At 43.1% G+C, this 19,457-nt stretch overlaps 1 pseudogene; it reads left to right on the top strand.

Moving 5' to 3' along the window:
- The first annotated feature begins 1,402 nt into the window (after positions 1 to 1,402).
- LOC125546697 lies at positions 1,403 to 2,517 on the top strand (annotated as a pseudogene).
- The last annotated feature ends 16,940 nt before the right edge of the window (positions 2,518 to 19,457 follow it).

Here is a 19,457-nt window from a genome sequence, read left to right as displayed (position 1 = left end):
GAAGTTCATCTTCCTCTGCAAACATTCCTAGTATCCCGGTTCAAGCTGGGTACAAGTCCTTCTTATCGTCCCGTTCAACAAGAATATCAAAGAGTGAGTTGAGGAACTACTTAGAGGATGAGGTTGCCCCTCACAACAAGGCTCTTGATCTTCTTGGTTGGTGGAAAGACAATGCTCCTAGGTACCCAATTATGGCCAAGATAGCCAGGAGGTTCCTCACTATCCCGGCTACCTCCGTGTCTTCCGAATCTACCTTCAGCACGACCGGAAGGATTTTAGGTATGTCAACTCGTACTATTGAACTTTGGATATATACTTGTCAACTTCTCATCCTCAAACTAGTTTGTCTACTTGTGTTGTATTATATGACTATAGGATTTCGTTAAAACCGGTTATGGTGGAGGCATTAGTTTGTGGTGCAAGTTATATCAAGGGTGCTCACGTTGACTTGAATCTGGTGGTATGTTTGCCATCTTTTCCTTACCTTTCCTTTCTTTCTTTTTTGGTCTTGTTGTATGTGATGTGAGCATTTGTCTAACTTCGACACTTGTAGCCGAGGGATGAGAATGAAGAGGATGATGTTGAGAACATGAAGTTACCCATTGTGGTGGAGGAGATCAACGATTGGTAACTATTCTTCCTACATGTTTCACTTGTCATACGATACCAAATATTATTTATGTGAATGTTGCTTATCTTACTTGTAGACGTTCATCATGTGGATGTTGATCTTGCTATTTTGGAGATGGATGTCAAAGTGGTATTTCTCATGTGAAGGCTACTTTTGAATTTGTGTTATGTTGGAATTTGTCAAGTCATGAACTATGAAATGTTATTGCAAGTTTCGAGATGAACCTCTCATTTGTGTTATGTTGAACTTGTCAATTGACATAAATTCGAAATTGTCATTGCATGTTTGTAATCGTGTGGTTCAATGATGATAAGACCTTATGTTTGTGGATGTGATTTTTGTGCTATTGTTCTTCTCAGAATCAATTGTTTTGATGTCCAAAGTACAAATAAAATGCTTTCCAAATTTAGTTGTGCCATACTAGTCATTATACAGAAACAGAGCACTCACTAAATTTGGACAACCTAAATTGTGGCCAAAAACCGCAACAGGGCACTCCCAGAAGAAGCTACAGGCTAAATAATGGCCAAAACGTTTAATATAGCACTCCCAGGGACAGCTACAATCTAAATACGACAAAACAGCCTAAACAGAGTCCTAGCCATCGGTCACATTCGGTCCATTCAGGCTGACCGAGCTGTGCTCCTCTTGGTCTGGTCCTGGAAAATAGGCTCGGTGTCCGGTCCGGACCGGACCGGCAACGGCCGGTCCAATGGCTGGCTCGGTTAAAGCCTGGACCGGACCAGACCGAGTCCACCCTGATCCACGCTTCCGGGCGACCTCGGCTGCCGCATCACCGACTCCTTGCTCGACGACAACGACCTCGACTGGTACATGGAGTACCGTGCTGTCTGCACCGGCTGGCGCGCCGCCACCGACGATCCAAGGAGCGATGCCTCCGACCCCCACTTTCGCCCGAGCCGGTGGATCGTCCTCGACGAGGTCCTCCAAAGCCAAGGGAATCTTCTCGTGTTGAACACCGACACTGTCGCTTCCTCGGCAAGAATCTTCCGCAGCTCGGCGATTACCACGTCGTGGCTACCATTCTCGACGACTACTTCGTTCTGGCGGAAAAGACCGCTCCTCACGCCGCTCGCGTCCTCAACCCTCTTACTGGCATCGTGATCCATTTCGCGGCGCCCGTGCCCCCCGCTGTGGGAATCGCTGATGTCCTTATCCCCCATGGCTCTTTGCTTCGGCTCACCGTGTTCTCCGTCTCATCTCGCAAGGCTTACTCGGCGGCTCCTCACATTGAAAGTTTCGTCAGACACAACCATAAGCAGCCAGCAGCTTACGATTTCTTCCGGAAGGCGGTCATGGGTGGTGTTTACGCATGCTTTTCTGAAGCATCCGTAGCTCGTGAGATGATTATTTTCTTAGGCAAATTTCTTCCAGTTAATCTTTCTCCTGTGACCGAGGTTTTCTCCCTTGATCTTCCTGGACATGGGTACGACATGTGGTGTTTCCTAGTGGATTTGCATGAGCATATATGTATCATCATGAAGATCTTGAATCCATAGGGAGTCTTGGCTCTCTTTGCTTTCCAATTTGACACCGAGACAGGTAACCTCTGTCGTCTGAAGACCACAGACAGATATGCAATCTTCATCGGTGACCACAGGTTCTTCTCCGTCGATGTTGATGAGTTCCCAGGAACTAAGCCGGACTGTGTGTACTACACTCAACATTTGGGTTCATCTACTCATATCTGCAAGTGCAACATCAAGGATAACAAAATAGAGAGGATCTCTGAAACTGCAGATTTTGTGAAGCAGGACAAGAAGTTTGTCCTGGTCGCTGACCGTCCTTACACCATGTTCCACCTTCTCGCCAGCTACACCATCAACAACCCGGATTCTCAACTGGCCTTGCAACAGATTCCATAAGGCGTCGACAGAGCTTCGTTTAATTCCTAAGGACAGTGATTTCATCCGACAAGAAGGCTATGCATTTGCTAAGTAATTCTTCTTGTTTCCCTTCTAGTCTTTTGTTTAGTTATTATGGTTATTATGCCTTGCCTGGTTAAGAGTAAGAAACAAGTAGATTCTATGTTAGATCACCTTTAGTGGAACTGCAGTTTGATGTCTTAATTGGTACTATTTGGAATCAACCTAATGCGGCATCTATTATATATCGTGCTTGATGGATGCTATATTATTTGGATATGTCCACTTGTTCTTCTCTTGTATTACTACTTCCTAGCAAATGCAATGTGGTGCTTAATTTCTAGCAGTAGTAAATGTTTGCCTTTTCAACTTCTGGATTTTGCTCCTGCAATGGAATCATCTTTGCAATGTCATGTCCTGTACAAGAAATGGTGTTAGATTTTCTTACCGACGGTTTGTCGAGCTGCTGTACAATGTGTCATGGGCATACAACATGGTATGTAAGGGCATCTCCAGCCGTTGGCCCCCAGGAGGGGCAAAAAATCGCCCCCTGGGGGCGAGCCGGCGATACAATCGGCGCTGGGGGCGGTTTTGCGCCCAGCCGTCGCCCCCAGCTCGCCCCCAGGCGCCGAAATTGGCCCACTTTGCATCCCAATTTCGGCGAATAAAGGGCCCATATGGGCGAGAATAGGCCCATATGCATTTCGGCGAATAAAGAAGGTTATGTAGTAGGCATCAAGCTCTTTTCTGGCGCCGTTGCCGGGGAGGCTAGGTAAGTGAAGGTAGATCTTTAGATATTGCAATTGAATCTTTTTGTTTCTTGTTTTAGCACTAGTTTAGTTTATAAAAGAAAACTACAGAAAAATGAATTGAGTTTGTCTCATACACTTCATCTTTTTAATATCTTTCGTGAGTATGATGGAAAGGAAAATTGTGCCAAAGTGTTAGAAGAAGAATGCATTAAAATGTTTGGCACTAAATCTTTGAATGATGAGCATGATTGCAATGTTGTTAGTATGAATTCCTTGAATATCCATGATGGTAATGATATGAAAAGGCCCAAGCTTGGGTAAGCTATGTTTGATGAAGATGATATTTTTTGTCCCCCAAGCTTTGATGAGCAAATTACTACGATGAAAGCATGCCTCCTGTCTAGGATGATTATTGTGATGACACGTATGCTATAAAGGATAATGATAACCATGAAACTTGTCATATTGATCTTAATTTTCAATCACATGATAGTTATTTTGTTGAGTTTGCTCCCACTACTATGCATGAGAACAAATTTGCTTATGTGGAGATTAGTAAATTTTCTATGCAAGTAGATCATGAAAAGAATGCTTTAGGTGCTGGTTATATTGTTGAATTCATTCATGATGCTAATGAAAAATATTATGAGGGAGGAGTATATGCTTGTAGGAATTGCAATAATATCAAGTTTCCTCTCTATGTGCTTAAAGTTTTAAAATTATGCTTGTTTTACCTTCCTATGCTAGTTGATTATTGTTCCCATAAGTTGCTTGCTCACAATATCCCTATGCATAGGAAGTGGGTTAGACTTAAATGTGATAGTGATATTCTACATGATGCTTTCTTTATGTTTAAATTCATATCTTTTTGTGAGCATAATTGAAATCATCATGCCTAGCTAGGGGCGTTAAACGATAACGCTTGTTGGGAGGCAACCCAATTTTATTTTAGTTTTTTGCTTTTTAGTTATGTCTAGTAATAAATAATCCATCTAGCTTCTATTTAGATGTGGTTTTATGATTTAATTAGTGTTTGTGCCAAGTAGAACCTTTGGAAAGACTTGGGTGAAGTCTTTATGATCATGCTGTAAAAATACAGAAACTTTAGCGCTCACGAGATTAGCTAGAACTTTTTACTGGAGAGTGCTATTTAGTTGATTATTTTTGCAGATGATTACTAGAAAAATTCCTCAGGTCTACAAATTTATTTTAGAATTTTTGGAGTTCCATAAGTTTACGGTTGATACAGATTACTACAGACTGTTCTGTTTTAGACAGATTCTGTTTTCTATGTGTTGTTTGCTTATTTCGATGAATCTATGGCTAGTAAAATAGTTTATAAACCATAGAAGAGTCGAAATACAGTAGGTTTAACACCAATATAAATAAATAATGAGTTCATTACAGTATGATGAAGTAGTGTTTTGTTTTCTTTCACTAACGGAGCTTACGATTTTCTGTTAAGTTTTGTGTTGTGAAGTTTTCATGTTTTCGGTAAAGATTCGATGGACTATGGAATAAGGAGTGGAAATAGCCTAAGCTTGGGGATTCCCAAGGCACCCCAAGGTAATATTCAAGGATAACCAAGCGTCGAAGCTTGGGGATGCCCAGGAAGGCATCCCCTCTTTCGTCTTTATTCATCGATAACTTTACTTGGAGCTATATTTTTTCACCACATGATATGTGTTTTGCTTGGAAAGTCATGTCATTTTATTTTCTTTTGCTTTCTATTTGAATAAAGTATCAAGATCTGAAATTATTAAATGGGAGAGTCTTCACATAGTTACATATTTATTCGACTACTCATTGATCTTCACTTATATCTTTCGGAATAGTTTGTTGTTTGCTCTAGTGCTTCACTTATATCTTTTAGAGCACGTTGGTGGTTTTATTTAGAAGAAATAGATGAACTCTCATGCTTCACTTAGATTATTTTGAGATTCTTAAATAACATGGTAATTTTCTTAAATAATCCTAATATGCTAAGCATAACAGATTTGTAAGAATTCTTATGAGTGTGTTGAATGCTAAGAGAAGTTTGATGCTTGATAATTGTTTTGAGATATGGAGGTGATAATATTAAAGTTGTGCTAGTCGAGTAGTTGTGAATTCGAGAAATACTTGTGTTGAAGTTTGCAAGTCCTGTAGGATGCACGTATGGTAAACGTTATGTAACAAATTTGAAACATGAGGTGTTTTTTGATTATCCTCCTTATGAATGGCGGTCGGGGATGAGCGATGGTCTTTTCCTACCAATCTATCCCCCTAGGAGCATGCATGTTGTGCTTTGGTTTTTGATGGCTTGTAGATTTTTTCAATAAGTATATGAGTTCTTTATGACTAATGTTGAGTCCATGGATTATACGCACTCTCACCTTTCCATCATTGCTAGCCTCTTCGGTACCGTGCATTGCCCTTTCTCACATTGAGAGTTGGTGCAAACTTCGCCGGTGCATCCAAACCCCGTGATATGATACACTCTTTCACACATAGACCTCCTTATATCTTCCGCAAAACAGCCACCATAGCTACCTATTATGGCATTTCCATAGCCATTCCAACATATATTGCCATGCAACTTTCCAGCATACCGTTCTTAATGACACATTCATCATTGTCATATTTCTTAGCATGATCATGTAGTTGACATAGTATTAGTGGCAAAGCCACTGTTCATAATTCTTTCATACATGTCACTCTTGATTCATTGCATATTCCGGTACACCACCGGAGGCATTCATATAGAGTCATACTTTGTTCTAGTATCGACTTGTAAATAAATAGAAGTGTGATGATCATCATTCAATAGAGCAATGTCCCCCAAAAAAGAGAAAGGCCAAAGAAAAAAAAAGAAGGCCCAAAAAAAAGAAAAAAGGGGGAAATGCTACTATCCTTTTACCACACTTGTGCTTCAAAGTGGCACCATGATCTTCATGATAGAGAGTCTCTTGTTCTGTCACTTTCATATACTAGTGGGAATTTTTCATTATAGAACTTGGCTTGTGTATTCCAACGATGGGCCTCCTCAAGTGCCCTAGGTCTTCGTGAGCAAGAAAGTTGGATGCACACCCACTTAGTTTCTTTTGTTGAGCTTTCATACATTTATAGCTCTAGTGCATCCATTGCATGGCAATCCCTACTCCTCGCATTAACATCAATAGATGGGCATCTCCATAGCCCATTGATTAGCCTCATTGATGTGAGACTTTCTCCTTTTTATCTTCTCCACATAACCCCCATCATCATATTCTATTCCACCCATAGTGCTATATCCATGGCTCGTGCTCATGTATTGCGTGAAGGTTTATAAGTTTGAGATTACTAAAGTATGAAACAATTGCTTGGCTTGTCAGCGGGGTTGTGCATGACGAGAGCATTCTTGTGTGACGAAAATGGAGCATGACTAAACTATATGATTTTGTAGGGATGAACTTTCTTTGGCCATGTTACTTTGAGAAGACATAATTGCTTAGTTAGTATGCTTGAAGTATTATTATTTCTATGTCAATATGAACTTTTGTCTTGAATCTTTCGGATCTGAATATTCATACCACAAGTAAGAAGAATTACATTGAAATTATGCCAACTAGCATTCCACATCAAAAATTATCTTTTTATCATTTACCTACTCGAGGACGAGCAGGAATTAAGCTTGGGGATGCTTGATACGTCTCCAACGTATCTATAATTTTTGATTGCTCCATGCTATATTATCTACTGTTTTAGACAATATTGGGCTTTATTTTCCACTTTTATATTATTTTTTAGGACTAACCTATTAACCAGAGGCCCAGCCCAGATTTGTTGTTTTTGCCTATTTCAGTGTTTCAAAGAAAAGGAATATCAAACAAAGTCGAAACGGAACGAAATCAACTGGAGAAGTTATTTTTGGAAGGAAAGCTACCGGATGGACTTGCACCCCACGTCAAGAGAGAAGGGAGGTGCTCACGAGGGTGGGGGCACGCCCACCCCCCTAGGGTGCGCCCCCTGCCTCGTGGGGCCCCCGAAGCTCCACCGACGTACTTCCTGCACCCATATATACTCACGTACCCTAAAACTTCCAGAACAGAGATTAGATCGGGAGTTCAAGCGCTAGAGGAACGAGAAGTAGCTCGCAGCAAGCGACCTGCCGAAACTACCCCCGAAGCTACCCCGCCATCTCAGCGGAGAAGCAGCGTGGCTTCCACCGAGCTGCTTCAGCCGGATCATGTCTTGACGGCTCCTGCTAGCTACCCCGTGGATGCTATCACGGAGTCTCAACATTGCCACCTTATGACGCAATGGCAGAACTTTAAAGTCAAGGCGGCTGTCGGCCCAGTTCGACCTCCTGAACCCGGCGCAACTTTTCACTAGCATCCGATTCCAGAAGGATATGCTAGGGTGACGGTGGACGAAATAACGGAGGGATTTGAGGGCCTCCAGCTTGACTACCCTACCGGTGAAGGGGAGACTAGGCTGGGTTCTGCTCTGAAGACTCCATGCCTATGGCGGAAGGAGCTCATCAACCTTCCGAACTGGACGCCTCCGCCTCCTCCTCCTCCTCCGGTGAGTCAGGGAACCCCGCCTCCTCCACCGCCTCCTCCTCCAGCGAGTGATGATCAGGGCACTCAGCCTCCTTCTCCGGCGCGTGGCGGCACTCCACCTCCTTCTCCGCCTGCGCCGGCGCGCCCGAGCAGCCAGCCTCCTCCTTCTCCGCCTCGTGAGCAAGGGCGGAAGAGACCCGCCGCCGCTCCGGCTGGTCCGGTGCGTCGTAGTCCTTCTCCTCCGCCTCGTAAGCAAGGAAAGAAGACAGCTGCAACCACTCTGTCTGCTCTGCCGGTGTCTAGCAGTACAGCCAGAGGCGGGAGGCAATACAGATTCGGTCCTTCTCTGAAGACTCCGGAGAAGTTAACATACAAGATGACCCTGGAGGAGAACGCGAAGATCGTGCAAGCCGAAGTGAAGAACTTCTTTCAAGGGGTGAAAGCAAAGAAACATCCACCTACGGAGGAGAAGGTAGATCCGGTGAAAGCGAAGCGCACTCTGGCTGCCCTGACAAAAACACCAAAGTCTCCGCTAAAAGGCAACTATGAGCACATTATTGGAAAGACATTTGTCAAAGCGGAGCGGTCGGGAAGTACTGTTAGTGATCAAAGGATGAAAGAACGATGAGCTGGGAAAAAAATTGCCCAGCTCGGCGAACAAGCGAACCAATCTGTCCCCCGCTCAAGGTGTCTAGCGACATCGTTGCTAATGATCCGAGGATGGTGCCTGGTTGTAGCAATCTTGGAGATTACCTGCCCGACGATGTACATTATGATTTCTTGGAGGTGGTACACAGATATGAGTACGGTAAGCCTCTCGTCAAAGATCAAAGATCTCTAACAACGATGATGCGAAGATTGCATCATTGGTACATGAAAACCTGCAGAGAGTCTGGGGGAGGAATACTTTGATGCTGAGAGTTAGAGAGGAGCATGACCTTGTTGGAATTGAACTATTGAATGTTCCATTTGAGGAGTCCTTCCAGTTTTTCAATCAAAGGGCCCTCGATAAAGCAACGGTCACTTGCTACTGTCTGTAAGTAGTACTACTTCTGTCATTAAGTCTCTCTATATAGGTCAGCTCTTTCATTGCATGTATTTATAATTATCCTCACTATATTATGCAGATTGAAGATCGCCGAATTGAAGAAAAGACAAGTCGGTGATATTGGGTTCATTAACACAAATCTCATAGAAGCAACTGAGGTCGAATATCATGCCGAAGATAACGAGGCCAACTTGTTACGGTCGTTGGTAATAAATGAAAACAAAGATATAAGACACTTTCCTTACAACTTCAAGTGGGTGTTACTGTCTTGTGCTTATTCGGTTTCCCTTATATATTAGTCTAGGTTATAGTAATTTAATTGATGAGTTATGCATGTGTGTGCAGTTTCCACTGGATTCTCCTAGAGATTAAGCTTGAGCAAGGACTAGTAACCGTCTTAGACTCGAGACGAAAAGATCTCCAGGAATATGTGGACATGACTCAAATGCTCGAGAAGTAAGTTAAATCGATCATTATCCACCATATTAGCAACTTTGTTCATTTCCTGATATCAAGTAATTGTTTTCTTTGTCTGGCAAGGTTTGGATAAAATTCACCAAAAAAGCTCCGGGACTGCTGAAGAAGCTGCAATTTAGACACCCGAAAGTAAGTACTATAGTAGCATGTTCCGCGCGTCTCCTAGTGATTCAAGCCCTAGTTTCATCAATATCATTTGGCATGCTTGCTTATCAGTTTAATTGACCTCTATTTCTTGTAAAGTGGTTGTGGCAGGATCAAGGGAATGATTTCTGTGGATACTACGTTTGCGAGTCCATCCTCCACACGACCCGTGAACGGGGTACTCTAACGAACAATATGAAGTGCGTAAGCAATAATATTCACAATTTTATTTTATTACCATCATTTGTGTTGCGTTTCATATATATATATATATATATGTATGTATTGACCCCCTTCTTCAAATTAGATCTTTCGGATACGGGTTGAACTCCTACCACCAGATCGTATGCGAGCAATTCAAGAGGAATTGGCGGCATTCTTCCTTGACCACGTGATCGCTGAAGACGGAGAATACTATGTGGATCTTGTGTTCATATATAATTAGGAGATTGTATTGTAAGAGATAATTATTGTATATATGTAGCCGGTAGTGTCGTATAGATATACGAGAACTTGTTGTTCGACCAATCTCTCGGAGAAGGAGAGGTGGTCGATATCACTTCTCTCTGTATGCATATATGTTCATCACGATCTTCTGTTTCCTTCGTTTGCTTACTAGCTAGCTAGCGTGTCTAGTCCTCTCTATACGTATATAGTACGTAGCGTCGACCAAGCACGGACATAAGAGAGGACACTTCTCTCCTTTAATTAGCAAGCTAACACAATATATGAAACACCTAAATTAACCCCCCTAAACCCCCAACCCCCCCCCCTTTAAAAAAAAACAAAAACCCCAGCCCCTGAAATGCTGACGCATGGACGCCTATTGGTCCCGGTTGGTGCCACCAACCGGGACCAAAGGCCCTCCTGCCTGGGCTCGCCGCACCGGCCACGTGGAGGCCCATCTGTCCCGGTTCGTGTAAGAACCGGGACTAAAGGGCCAGGGCATTAGTAACGACCCTTTAGTCCCGGTTCAACAACCGGGACAAAAGGCCCGTATGAACCGCGACAAATTGCCCCTTTTCTACTAGTGGCTGCTGCTCCCGGAGCTCTTTTGACGACGAGCATAGTGTGCTCCATATGTATGCTATACTTGGATCATGGTGACAATGAGACAAACTTCACAGCTTTTGCTCCTCACAGTACCCCAGTGAGAAGGTTTCTGTGCTTACTATGTTGCTACGGAAAATGTTTGGAGATCACTAGTAGAAAAAAGGGCCTTCAGTCCCGGTTCATAAGGGCCTTTAGTCCCGGTTCTGGAACCGGGACTAAAATGTCGGTACTAATGCCTCTCCTTTTAGTCCCGGTTCAATCCAGAACCGGGACTAAAGGGCGCGGCCACGTGGAGCTCCACCTTTAGTCCCGGTTGGTGTTACCAACCGGGACTAAAGGAAATTTTATGATTTTTTTTTGAAAATATTTTTTCAATTTTTTTTATTTCAAATTTCTGAATTATTTTAACCTCTAGTCTGTAATCACCACCCCTCATCATTTCTCAATTTATCCTCTAATCACCCCTCATCATTCCAAATCATCTAACTTCCCGAACGGTCACCCATCCTCCCACTCCCCCAGCCTGAGCACGCTTAACTTCCGGGTTCTATTCTCCCTCGCTCCAAGTCTGCACTTGTTGTTTTCCTAACAATACTAAGATGTCAATCCTATTAACCTTCAGGAATTTTTCTTGAGAGAAGTGACACATTTCATAGTTTTATTTTGAAATTATTGTTTTAAAAAACAATAATTATTTAGTAACACTAATATTTCTTGAATAATTAGTTTGACCATTGTTTGACCACATTTTGACCACAGTTTGACCAGATTTGACCAAAATTGAAATAACTGAAATAATTATTTAGTAACACTAATATTCTAGAATAATTAGTTTGACCATTGTTTGCCCACAGTTTGCCCACAGTTTGAATTTTTTTGATTTTTTTCACTCTAGATCTTAAAAGCCCCGTAACTTTTTTCTATTAGGTTTTTGAGGATTTTGAAAATTTTTAACGGGGTTCGCCCCGTTAAATTCGGATGTAACTTTTCGAGTAGATGATTTTTCATATAAAAAACTTTTTCATCCGAGTTAGTATGCAAAAGTTATGCCCATTTTTACAAATTTCAGAGAGATTTTGCAAATAAAGTCAAAATTCACATTTGCAAATTTTCCCAACAACTAGACCACATATCACATGGGAAACTTATTTTCTTTTATTTTTTGACATTTCCATCATTTTCTTTTATTTTATTAAAACTGAAAAAGCGATCCACCGGAGGGGGGGGGAGGGTAGAGTTTGAAAATGGCACCTTTAGTACCGGTTCGTGGCACGAACCGGGACTAAAGGTCTCATCCCCATTAGTCCCGGTTTGTGCCTCAAACCGGGACTAAAGGTCTAATCTTTAGTCCCGGTTTGAGGCACGAACCGGGACTAATGGTTGTGGGCCAGGAGCAAGGCCCATTGGTCCCGGTTCATCCCACCAACCGGGACCAAAAGGTCCAGATGAACCGGGACCAATGGCCCACGTGGCCCGGCCGGCCCCCTGGGCTAATGAACCGGGACCAATGCCCCCATTGGTCCCGGTTCTGGACTGAATCGGGACTAATGGGGTTACCCGGCCTGGACCAAAGCCCCCTTTTCTACTTGCGGATGAAGCATGATATTTTGCATCATTCTATTGTTTCAAATCTTGCCTTCTCCAAGCATACATCTCTTTACCCACGAGCCAAGGATACATATATTGAGGTAATATATCTCTTCTCCAGGGATACATCTCCTTCCTTCCGTCGCCTATAAGGAAGTTATATTGATGTACTCCCTTTGTAAAGAAATATAAGAGCGTTTAGATCACTACTTTACTTCCTCCGTGAAAAAATATAAGAGCGTTTAGATCACTCATGTAGTGATCTAAACTGTCTTATATTTCTTTACAAGAGGGAGTAACAAATGTTTTGATGCATGACTCATGACATATTATTTTTGTAGCATTTCTGGTGTTCCTTCAACTTTTGATTTTTATTCATAACAAGTAAATCTGAGATTACATGATTTTTCTAAGAATGTGTTGAACAATTCTTTTAATTATATGATTTTGTAAAGCACGAACATTTATAATTACAAGAAGAACTAAAAAGGCATTCAACATTTATTAATTTCATGACAATCTTACTAAAATATATTAACAACATTATTACATAAACACATTTTCAATAAGATGAAAAAAATTAAAATGTATTCAACACTTTTTTTAATCGCATAATCATTTCTATAAATGTGTTGTACATTTTTTTATTACATGGATTGTAATAAAGAAATGTTTTTGATAATAGAAAAATTTGTAGAAAATACACCGAACACTTTTTGAATTACATGACTTTCTTTGTATAAATGTGTCAAACACTTTTTTAATTACATGAATATTTTTCTAATCTATTAATTCATCATCTTCAGCTAGGAGTTCGATGAACTACCCACCATAGTAATCTAGCTGATACTTATCTTATAAGCTGAACTACCCCATCATATCATTCCGATAACTTGGGCACGTCAGTATATGACGCCCGCCGGCAGTAAATTAGACTACAGTTGTCTCTATACTGTGTTGCGGTGTTCACTGATATTAATTAGGGAGCAAATGGGAATATTTTCAAACTCATCATGCACATCTCTTCCAATGGTCAGAGGCGCTCAGCAGCATCCCTTCCGTTTACAGCCGGCCTACGCGCACAGTAAAGTATCCGTGTAAGATGTCAAACCAACATGTTGGCTCTATCTGTAAATAAATAAAATAAAAAACGAACCAGCATACAATCAACCACGACTAGAGAAAGGACCAGCGCGCAAGTAGCCAACAATCAACGACAACTAGAGATACGATGCCTGCTGATCGATCTCGGGAACAGACTGCTGCACGACAGTCATGACGATAGTCCTCCTCCGCCCAGCGGGCATGCCAACCCATGTCGGTCCTTGACCTCAGTCGCCCACTTCCCATCCGCCATGCCTGCCCCACCTCCGTTACGTCCACCGTCTCCTCGGCTGTCACGCCAAACTCTCCCCCTGCCTCCGCCGCCGCCATGCTACACAGGTAGGGTAGCACTGGCGGCCAGCCGGGCACAACAATTCGTGCACCAACGAATCGAATCCAACCAAATCACCCTTGCCAGTTGCCATCCATCCAAGGCCCCAAACTGGCAACAGAGAGTGGAAACCTGTCGTCCAGACCAGACCACAACAGACCAGTGTCGAGTACAAAAACAGTTAGCAGCGCCTTCCTCACCCAACCCCAACCCTAGCCTACGACGTCCATCCAAAACGCCTCTCCCCTTCCGTTTCTCTGCGGCCTCGAGCTCGAGCCCTCCCCCGGCGACACTCCTACTTGGCCCTCCATCTCCGCCTTTCCCAGCAGCAGCTGGACTGCATCTCCGCCAGCCACCCCTCCGCCACGCCCCCGCAACACCCACAGTCTCCCCTGCCCCCGCCGCTGTCCCGGGCGCCCTCTCACGTGTCACCGCCCCTTCCTCCGCTCAGAGCACATGCCAACCCGGCTATGGAGATGGTTTCACTGCGGGTCATATCCGTCCAGAGAGGACACACTCCACTATCGCCCGCTGGTGCGCCCCACGCGACTCACCTTCGAGGCGCTCTGGGGCCGCTACCACCACACTACATTGACCGCAACGCCGAGCACAACCCCGGGAGGCGCAAGCGCAACCCCGCCGACTTATGGGCCCTCGGCGCCATGATCAAAGGGGGGCTCTGCCGGGCGTCTTCGTCGGCAACGCCTTCAATTACCGCGCAGAGCTCCTCGACCTCCCCACAACCAAACGCAGGCCGGCATCGGCTATGTGCCCACGCCTCGTTTGAAGATGACACTGGTCTTACGAAACAACGAGGCCTGCCGCGACCTCATCCACGGGATGCTAGCTGAGGAGCATGTCACCGAGAACATCACCCGCAAATGGACTTCGCTGATGAGATCGTCCCCAAGATCGATAGCCTTGAGGGCATCGTCCCACGATTCAACATCGACATCCACCTGCCGTAGTTACTGGTATCTCTGGTTTTCAGCCATCCACAGGCGGACGATGTTGTAGGAGCTCTGGCGGCACACGACCTGGTGTGCGCGATTCGCCATTTGGAGTTGGAGCCTAGTGGCAAGGAGATCGTCAGGCTGTCGTGCCTCCACACCAACGCCTTCCACATCCCGTGCATCAAAGTGTGGTTCTATCAATAGTCAAAGTGCAAATTTGTCGGCGTGAGGTGATGGATTACTTGGGCTTTAGATTCTGAGGTTAGATATCTGAAGGTGCTTGACTCATACATCTTGGATGCAAAGATGTTGATATATTACATAGCAGATGAATAAATTGCTTCCCCGCAAATAAAAACAAAGAATAAATTCCGACGTAATAAATATTTGGGAGATGAGACTGGTTTTTCAGCACCTGGGCAGCATCGTCCGTGCAGCAACTAGCCCATACAGATTTTCGCCAGGTCCTGTACCAGAAGTTTGATTAGCAGACCTAGGAGAGCTACCCGTGGGAGCCTGGCAATATATAAAACGAATTTGTGCCTATACTCACACTGTTCATTCGTAGGAAGATTCCACCTCGCGTATTACCGCATCTTTCCGTCTCATCAAGGGTGAACGGCCAGATAAAAGGGGGTCGGGACCCCGTGTGCTCCTGCACCTTTCCATTTCTTGGTATCTGTGTAAGGTTACAAAGAGCAAAGTGAGCAGTCGGTAGTAGCCATACATCAAATAATTTAACCACTGCTGCATTATTGATTGTGGGAGAAATTGCAGAAGATATGAGCAAATATCACTTATCCCGAATTCATCTAAATAATACTAGTAATTAGTAGCGTGTCAGCCTAGACAGCAAATCACTTGCTCTTATTTACATCAGATTTGTTAATTAGATGGGTAACATGGATTACTAAGAAGGTTGTCAGGAATTTAGGTATCATGTTATATCAGATAGAAGAATTCATATTTGGATAAGGAGTGAGTAACTGTTTATTTTTTCTCAATGCCTAGCTTAATTCTAGATGGGTCATCAAAGTCCAGATTGCAAATCCCTCGGCTCGTCTCACTATTAGCGTCTTTGTCCGAGAATCTGTTTCAAAGCATTTGCCAGTTGAGATAACAAAACAAATAGTTTACTACTGTATTTCTACACTTAAATGCTTTCAACCTGGTAAAGGTGATTGTAGTTTTTGAATCTATAGGAATGTGGCCAAAGATAGTTATATATAGGAACCGAAGTAAGTAGTGACCAGTAATGCTATGTAGTATAGTGATACATTATTTTAAGCCAACACTATTGACTTTGGGTGCAATAAGAGAAGGTAGTACATACTATCTACAAATGGCAGGTCCATATTACTATTTTAAAATAACTGACAGGAGCAGCATAACTTATCTGCTGCCCTGTTTTCGAGTCGAACGACTAGTCAATGAGTCATAACTAGAAGTCGACTCAAATACCTCGACTAGTCGATCGGCACAGCACGACTCGTCAAGAGTCGCTAACAGAACAACTCGTCGACTCGAAAACCTTGATTTGATGTGGATATTTATTTTAAGGAATGATGATAAAAGCTCAGCTTCTAGTAACAAATTAGCAACTTTGGATCTCTCGCCCGCTCACCTCGCTGGGCAAGGAATACCTTGCCAACGGATGGTACCAAATTGGCATGCTCACACAAACGTGGAAAAAACTTGAAACTGCGGGTAACGAGATGAGTTGCCGGGGAACCAAACCCCTCGCTTCTTTGCTTTGCGAGGCAAGGCAAGCGCTTGCCCAGAATCCAAACGTGCAGTAACCTTTGCTAGATTTACAAGTCATGCCTGATTAGGCATAGCTTTGTTTTTCTTTTACCCATTTAATTTTGCCGGTGTCTGGCAAAGACCCACTCAGAGTGAGAAGTTCACAACCTTTGGGGACAACAACAAATTTGAATAGGTTTAGTTTTGCTGGTCCCTGACAAAGACCCACTCAGCGTGAGAAGTTCAGAATTCAATGTGCACTCAATACAAAGTTCAGAATGTTGGGTAGTTGACGATAAAATTATGTCGTAAGCTACATCATGGTCAACAAAAATCTGAAGATTCCAAAATAGGTTTAGTTTGACAACAGCCTAGAGATTCAACAATATAGTAAGAATTCTAGTAGGAAAATATTGGTCATGATCTGATGGAAAACTCAATCAAAACACAAGATTAGGAGCACACCAGGGGTGCATAAGTAGTAGGCAACGAACGGTAGACTTAAGAGCGCTTCATTACTCTTAGCAACAAACAGAAATATTTTGTTTTCTCTACTGAATAAAATAATGAAAAATAATGATGTTCATTAGATATGTTAGGCTGCATATTGTGCAATCCATATAAAAGGAGACTAAGGAGTTCGATATAAAGAGCTCCATATTATTTGACATTATCGATGGAAGGCCATGAAGGATTCATAAATGAAACTAACATCTGTTTACATTCAGCCACCAATAACAGATATCAAGTGAAAACATCAATTAGTAGTACCTAAAAGCAAATATATAAGGGACTAGGTTATTCATACAACTAGGCAGTATCCATTGGAACACTTGTCGCTTACAAAATATGTAAAGCTAACCAACATTGTTCAAAGCCACAAAAGGGCATGCACCTGAAGAGCACGTTTTGGAATGCTGCCACAGAACTAGACCATTAGGCACACGCAAATGCTGCCACGGAACTAGACCATTAGGCACACGCACGCACACCCAACGACTAGTTTTTACAAAGGTATTTGTGCCACCATGTTAAATGCATGAAGCAGCAAGGACTTTCAGCAATCATCCGTCAACCAAATCCACGAAACAGGGAATATAAGGTAAACCACCCATGAAATCTCCAGAATTGCACATAAGTTGCACTTCCCTGCTATCCATATCATATGACAGATTCACCTCCTTCCAGTCAGTAAGGAAAATAAAATTACGATCCGGATGAATTGCAAACATCTCATAGATAAAGGTCTTGTCCTCTTCGTCACAATCCTCTCTCGCATATTCCCTTCCAAACATTTGGGGAACATGAATAGTATGCTTTAGCGTCCACACTTCACTAGCATAATCCTCAAGTAGCCACACACAGAGTTGGTAATAATAAGGAACCATATACGAAGCATGCAATTTCCCCTGAGAGTATCCAATTGAGCTATAACCAGACCTGGCTTCTTCCATTCCTTTCGGGAGAGCAATTTCCCCACAACCATCCCCCTTTGAGTCCACTGCAGCTATAATAGGTTCCTCGATCACCAAATGCATAAAATGCATCATGCCATTCACGAAGGCACATTCTGCAGTAAAAGGAGGTACTCTCTGGTATCCCCCCACACACAGTCCATTGCCCGGTTTCCAACGAGTATATCGCCACATCGTGGTGCTACTCTACCAGGGGTGTAAACACCACAAAGCGGAACGGAATGGCTGCATCAAAAAAATCCAGGAAGGGCTATGCCAGTTTGACGTGCGCAGGTTCATCATCCTGTTCATCCTGCCATACTATAGGATGCAGCACGGTCCACTGCCCCATCATAGGATTGCACACGATGTAATCACATTCCTCGTCTTCTTGCGATTCCCAGCACTTGCAAAGGAGAAGGCTGCTGCTGCATTGTTTGAACTTGACCCGAGCGTAGCTCCCGTGAAGGGAAGGGAGCGAAGTGTCGACCAGATGGGCGGGTCCCATGGACAGATTGCTGAAACTGAGACCGCCGTGTGAGTGGCGGGTGTGGAAGAATCCGGAATTCTAGGGTTTGGACTTCACATGCTAGAAAGGGCAATAGAGATGCGGCTGTGTGTGCATGGATCTGGATGGGCTTTACCACTTCTTCGAAAATTTTGACAAAGGTTGTGTATATCGGGAAATAGGGTACTAGAGCGGGGCGGCGACTATGTATATCGGGAAAATACGTTTTTCTAACAAATTACCTTATATGGATGCAGATCATTATCTGTCCAATTTTCTGTAGGGTATATGTAAAATGCATATCCAAATGTCCGCGTATACCTACTTCCATTTTAGAGACACACAAAGGCATCTCTTTCTTCACCGTTTTTCAAACTAATTTTTGTCATCTATTTTCAAGATTCAAGAATAAAACAACGATAGATGTAGCGTGCCAAACAATTCACATTAACTCATGCTACATAAATAGCGCATCCTAGAGCGGGCCGACGGGAAGGAAATACCAGCAATGGCACCGCCTTACCACTCAAACCTTAGAAAAACGGTTACTTGGTGCAATAGTTCATCACAAAAAAAGCTCCAACTTCCTCGTATAACGGGGGTTGAAACTCCCCTGGTACTTTCCCAATACCACATGACCCATAATTTCACTCCATTGCCTTCACATCTCATGTCACCCGCTCGTCCCATCTAATCCCCTCTTGTGCCACCAAACCGCTGAGCGTCCCATTCAATAAATCTATAATTATATGATTTTTTTAAGAATGTGTCTTACACTTTTTTAATTACATTATTCTGTGATGCACGATTTTTTTATTACATGAACATTTAAAAAATCATTGAACACTTTTTAACCACATGACCATCTTACAAAAAATGTATTGACTACATTATTACATATGGTTAGGTAAGTAGCGCATGTCAGAATGGCGCTACAACACAACGCATAGCGCTTAGCGTTAGGCGCTACCTGAAGATTTAGTTATGTTAAATACTTTCACGGAGAGTTTACTATTTGAATTTGTGTTCCTTTTTGGTTATATTTTCCATTTTAACCAGCACATCAGTTTATGATGCCCTAGGCAGCAAATGAAATCACCCCATTTTTGGTTTGTCTCTAAACTGTATCCAGTCTTCACCAACAATAATTACAGGGAGCAAAAGGGAAAGTCTTCAAGCTAGTCATACATTACTCTTCCAACGGTCATAGGCAGTGGGCCCACTTTCCGTTTCCATTAGGAAACCCTCAGCAGGTTTCTTCGT

Source organism: Triticum urartu, chromosome 3 (assembly GCF_003073215.2).
Source record: "Triticum urartu cultivar G1812 chromosome 3, Tu2.1, whole genome shotgun sequence".
Lineage (NCBI taxonomy): Eukaryota > Viridiplantae > Streptophyta > Magnoliopsida > Poales > Poaceae > Triticum > Triticum urartu.
The sequence above is the reverse complement of the archived record's forward strand: the minus strand, read 5'-3'. Positions and strand labels throughout refer to the sequence as shown.